The following is a 6,105-nucleotide window of genomic DNA, read 5'->3' on the forward strand; positions in this document are numbered from 1 at the left end:
GGAGATTTTCACATATTAAAGATGCTAATATTATGTTGACAATTCATCTTCCATGGCATGCTTACTCTTAGAAAAATTACTTTGACATGAGGACTTTTGGACTTTGGTAGCAAATCGATTTTGGAAAATACTATTCATTATTATTTTAATTATTTTATTATCACGTCATGAAATGATCGATCGATCGATAACATGATGACGATTAAAAAAATAATAAATAATACATCTCATTATTTTTATACCAAGACACATTTAGTACTATAGATTATAATTTGCTAATAGCTTCTTATACTTACCATACCAAAGAGACATTCAGAGAAATCATTTGGTTTAGAGGAAGTAAATAAGTCAGTTAAAAAAACCTATGAAGATGTACATCTTAGTCACCAATCATTGATTGATTTGTAACTAAGCAACCCTGACCATCGATGATCTGGGTGAGGGTATTTGTTTAATTTCCTTTTCTGATTGGCATACATATGATTATGCTTCGTGCTTCTATCACCATGCTGCAACCACTTCTGTTTTCCTCTCTATTTCCACTTTATTTCTTCTTCTTTTAGGATTATATCCACTTCCCCCTTAATGTAACAGTTCGATAGCACTACTAGTTTAATCTCGATCTCCATCTTCCAACTCTTGTAGAGTTGCAAATCTATGGAATTTTTCCTTAATGGCTATATGTTCCTTATTCGAAATATGAGCATTCAATTCTTGAGACCCTCTTTGCAATTCTGTAACTTGGTTTTATTGACTGACATCCCACCCTCTCTACTGTATTGCTTACCCCATGCTTCTTCAATAATCTTTGCACAGTCCTCCCTTAAAGCCCAGGCAGCTTCATATCGAGAAACTTCGCTTCTCCTCCTATTGCTTTTGTTTCTACATGATGAAGAGATATAGAGAGGGCAGTGATCATATTTTTGGGTTGGCATTACTAGACAGGTTGTGTTGCAAAAGGCTAATCCTATTCTGAGATAGCCATAGCTATATCAAGCATTTCCTTGGTAAAAGCCATTCCTCGTTTGTTATTACTCAAAGTAAACTTATGTCCCTTAGTTGTGGCATCACTAAGTGAGCAAAAGTCTAAAGCATCCCTCAAAGCCTCCATCTGCTGATAAGGTCCATCTACTACAAAATTTTCATGTTGATTGGTTATCTCATTGAATTCCCCAGCACAAATCCAAGGAATAGGATCCTCAAGCTTTAGATTTTTAAGCAGGCTCCAGCTGCCTTGTTTCTTAGTTGTCTCGGGATGACCATACAATCTGTTAAACAACCATGTAAGATCTCTCAACTTATCAATGATCTTAACACTTATCTGCCACCTCGTATAATTAATCAAATTCATCTCCATCTCTTGTTTCTTAAGAAAGGCTAATCCTCTACTGCTGCCTATAGTTCCTACTACAAAACAACGATCAAATCTCATCTTATTATTTATTTCTCAATTCTATTCTTACTGCATTTTGTTTCCATGAGTAAGATCAAGTTGGGAAGCTTTTCCTTTATCACATGACTAGGACTCGAACTATCCGAAGGTTTTCAAAACCTCGGCAGTTCTAAGTTAGGATACTCATTGGTTTTGCGGGGCTGGTGACCAGCCTCCACCAATAAAAATTCATCTTCAGCATCTAGAAAGGTATTATTAGTTCTACCTTTCTTATTAATGGGACATTCTGTCATTACCATCTCCATTCCCTCCATGAACAAGTCAGCACGAGATGAGTTCATCCTTATACGGTATGTTCCCTCTACTTTTACTGAGGTCTTGATATCCCCTAGCCCTCTTTTTCCATTTAGTTGACAAAACTGAATTCAGGGGAAAGCTTCCCTGCTCTGCTTGTAGATTATCAAAAACCCTATGCTTCACTGTTATCCTTTTTCAGCAACTCAGTAAGGCAATCAATCCTCTCTTAGAAGCTCCCAAAGAATTTGCCTTCACTTCTGTAACATTTGATTTTTTTTACCGTATTTGTGCAGGCTCCCTACCACGTCATTGTCATTATCATCTTCCTGCAGATCTAACGAGCTTATTCCAGTATACACCTCTCCGCCGCTATCCTTTTATAACGCCCCATTCGAAGGCCCATGTCACGTGGTCAAGACTAGTTAATTATATAATTAGAATCTCATTTAAACATTATAAAAAATAAGATCTTTTTATTTTCAAGTGATTAAGTTGTATTATTGCATATTTTATACATTTAAAATTAATATATTTTTTATTATTTTATTATATTATTATTAATTTTACAGACAGAATAATACGACAGTGCTTTACATATATATACGCTGTAGTGCTTTACACATATATACACTATTGACTTATAAACAAGGAAAGTAATTTACAAGGAAAGAAAAGAAAACAAGGAAAAAACAGAGCAAGTCATCAAGCTGGAGGCATGGACGTGAAGGTGCTGAAATCATGTAGATCGTGATACGCTCCTGCGCTGGAATCGTGCAGATCGCAATACGCTCTTGTCAACTACGATGTTGGCTTGATTGGTGGGATCTCTTTTACACGCCCCCGCAAGATCGACTCACCATCGGTGATGCTGATCTTGGATCGCAAGAAACCAAAGCGAGAATGAGAATGAGCTTTGGTCATCAAGTCAGCAAGCTGATCATGTGAGGATACGTGACAGACATGCTGCAGCCCCTTTGCAACATAATCTCAAACAAAATGTAAGTCTATTGCAATGTGATTCATGCGGGAATGATGGACGGGATTTAAACTTAACTGAGTGGCCCCAACGTTGTCACAAAGTATTCTAGGAGGTTGAGGAAGGGACAGGCGAAGCTCATGAAACAGAGAAGATAACCATCCAAGCTCCGATGCAGTGGCTGCCAGTGCATGATACTCTGCTTCGGTGGAGGAATGAGCAACAGCCCGCTGTTTATGGGAACTCCAAGAGATGGGATTAGCGCCTAAGAACACAATATAAGCAGTGGTGGAAGTCCGATCATCCACGTTACTGGCCCAATCCGCATCTGAGTAAGCTGTAATTTCCAAGGACGAAGACCGATGGAGATGCAAGCCGTGGTATAGAGTTCCTTTTAAATACCGGAGAAGTCGTTTTACTGCAGTCCAGTGAGTTTGAGTAGGCTTGTGCATGAATTGAGCCAAGCGATTCACAGGAAAAGAGATGTCTGGTCTGGTGAGAGACAAATATTGTAAGGCACCGATAACACTATGGTAGAGGGTGGAATCCATAGCAGCAGAACCATCATGAAGTCGAAAAGGTTCGGTGGTGGAGAGGGGAGTTTGAACTGGTTTTGCACCCTCGAGTTTATAGCGTGATCGTATATCACGTATGTAGTGATGCTAACTTAAGAAAAGCCGGTCTTGGTATGGACAACTTCAACCCCTAGAAAGTAGTGTAATTGACCCAAGTCCTTGAGGCTAAATTGTTGTCCCAGGGACTGAACAATGCAATCCAGTAGCAAGGAGTTGTTACCTGTGACAATTAAATCATCCACATATACCAAACAATAAGCAATATGAGCATCGTGATAATAAAGAAAAAGTGAGAGGTCCGCTTGAGACTGAGTGAAACCCAGAGAAAGGAGGTTGCGACTTAGGGCTTGATACCAGGCTCGTGGGGCCTATTTGAGACCATATAACGATTGTCTCAATTTGTAGAGATAAGTGGGCTGATCAGCGTCAATAAAACCTGCTGGTTGTTGCATGTAAACATCTTCACTGAGTGTGCCATGTAAAAAGGCATTATTAACATCAAGTTGGCGAAGGTGCCAATTATGAGAAATAGCCAGTGACAAGATAGTTTGAATAGTAGCGGGTTTAATGACAGGAGAAAATGTCTCAGTATAATTAAGACCAGGCCGTTGATGAAACCCTTAGCCACAAGTCGGGCTTTATATTTATCAATAGTGCCATCAGCCCACCTTTTAATTCGGAAGACCCATTTGCATCCCACAGGCTGAATATGTGCAGCAGGAGGCACCAATTCCCAGGTGCCATGTTTAACCAAGGCATTGAACTCATCGCTCATAGCTTTCCTCCAACCAGCACTTTTAAGGGTCACACGAACGCTGCTAGGCTTAAGAGAAACTGGCATAGGACGCTTAGTAACATGAAACAATTTTTTCGGTTTGAAAATATTGTTCATACCTTGAGTCACCATAGGATGTGTGCGCTCAGCAACTGGAGCCGGAGTCGTGGAGCCCGATGAAGAAGGGCCCATGGAAGAGACCGACTCAGGGGCATCATCCTGCAAGGAAAAGGGAGGAACAGATGAATCCACATAGGACGGGGCTGTGGGTGATGGGTTAATGAGAGAGTGGGCCATGTCGAGGCTGGATGAGTTAGTAGAATGGGAGGAGGTCCGAGCAGGACATGGAAGGGAGACACCAAGGTTGAGAAGGAGGAGTGGAGGTGGGCTGGGTGGGTTGGTTGGTTCAGTTGTGGTGAGGTTTGTGGGTGAGGATGGAAATTCAGACTCACTAAATACTACATGCCGAGAGATGTAAATGTGAGTGGTTTGTAGATCCATGCACAGATAAGCACTTTGGGAGGTGGAGTAGCCAACAAATATGCAGGGTTTGGATTTTGGATCAAATTTATGTTGATTAAAAGGTTTGAGCCACGGAAAACAGAGGCACCCAAAAACTCGTAATTTTTTATAATTGGGAGTATGACCAAAAAGACATGCAAAAGGAGATTTATTTTGGAGGATGGAAGTAGGAAGTCGATTAATAAGGTACACAGCTGTTTGAAAAGCAAGGCACCAAAATTTTGGGGGTTGATTAGCTTGAGAAAAGAGGGTCATACCGGTTTTCACAATTTGACCGTGATGACGTTCAGACAAGCCATTGTGTTGGGGGGTGTGAGGAGGTGTGGTGAGGTGACTTATGCCATTTTTGCTAAGATAGGATTTAAGTTTAACATATTCACCACCATTGTCAGTGTATAGATGTGACATACCAGTTTTGATTTTAGGGTATGTAAGTAAATTTTTCTAGTAAATTTATATTTTTAGAATTTATATTTTTATGATTACAGTTTTATCAGAATTTATATGTACTTTATCTTTATATTTTCTATTATAGTTGCGATTTATGATTTGTTAGAGTTTTGTTTTAATAAGGATCTCTAAAGTGTATCAGATCATGGTTACTACGGTTTTGTTTTGAAATTTGAAGTTTAAATTTTTGTTCTAGTCACCGAACCTCATCACATTGTTAGCCTCTGTTTGAAAACTTCAAACCACCCAACCCGTATGTTTCTCTCGGTGATTTTGTTTGTTTTACTAACATCCTAGTGGAACACCAACTCTGTTGCCCAGTATCTTCTATACATGCACGTCTCCACTCTCTTGCACGTGCACGTCTATGCTCTTCTAGGGTTTCTCTAATTCTCTATCACCTACCATTATAAAACGTGCTTACCTGTACATGAGAAGGCAAACTTGTGAGTTGCGAAAAACCCCTGTTGCCGAACCAGTGCCGTCGCCCCTTCTCCTCGGTGGCCACCTCTGGAGGCGCCGAACCTCTCCTCGACGACACAGAAGCCGCCGACCCACAACCCCCGTCGAGCCACTCATTTCTCCGGTAAGGCCTCGGCCGCCACAGCTCTCTCTCTCTCTCTTGGTTTCGGTTTAGTAGTTCCTCTCTCTAAACTCTCTCTTTCTTTCTCTCACTCGGTGCCGACCACCATAGGAAACCCCCCTGTCGCGTCGCCGGTCCCTCTCAGCCACCCGAAGCTGCTGTCGCACTCAGCCCCCTCTCGGTGAGCTCTCCTTTTGCAGAACCTCACTCCCTCTCTCGAACTCTCTGTTTCTTGTGTTTAAGCAGTGGGTTTCGGGTTTTGTTGAACCCGTGGGTTCTTTTGATGGGCTTTGGGCCCTAGGCCTTGTGCGAGTGTTGAGCTCATTTTTGTTGGGCTCTTGTATTATAGTTTTATGTTATGGGCCAAATCGTATGTTTTTACAGAAATTATTCTAATTATTTAAATGAACTTGTATTTTAATTTGTAATGGATTTTATTTTATTAGCAGTTTATTAATTTTATTGTACTTTACATTTTTTTAAAAGTCAGTTTTTCTTAAATAAATATAGTAGTCAAAGGTTATTTTATAAGGA

The sequence above is a fragment of the Juglans microcarpa x Juglans regia genome, chromosome 8D (genome assembly GCF_004785595.1).
Source record: "Juglans microcarpa x Juglans regia isolate MS1-56 chromosome 8D, Jm3101_v1.0, whole genome shotgun sequence".
Classification (NCBI taxonomy): Eukaryota; Viridiplantae; Streptophyta; class Magnoliopsida; order Fagales; family Juglandaceae; genus Juglans; species Juglans microcarpa x Juglans regia.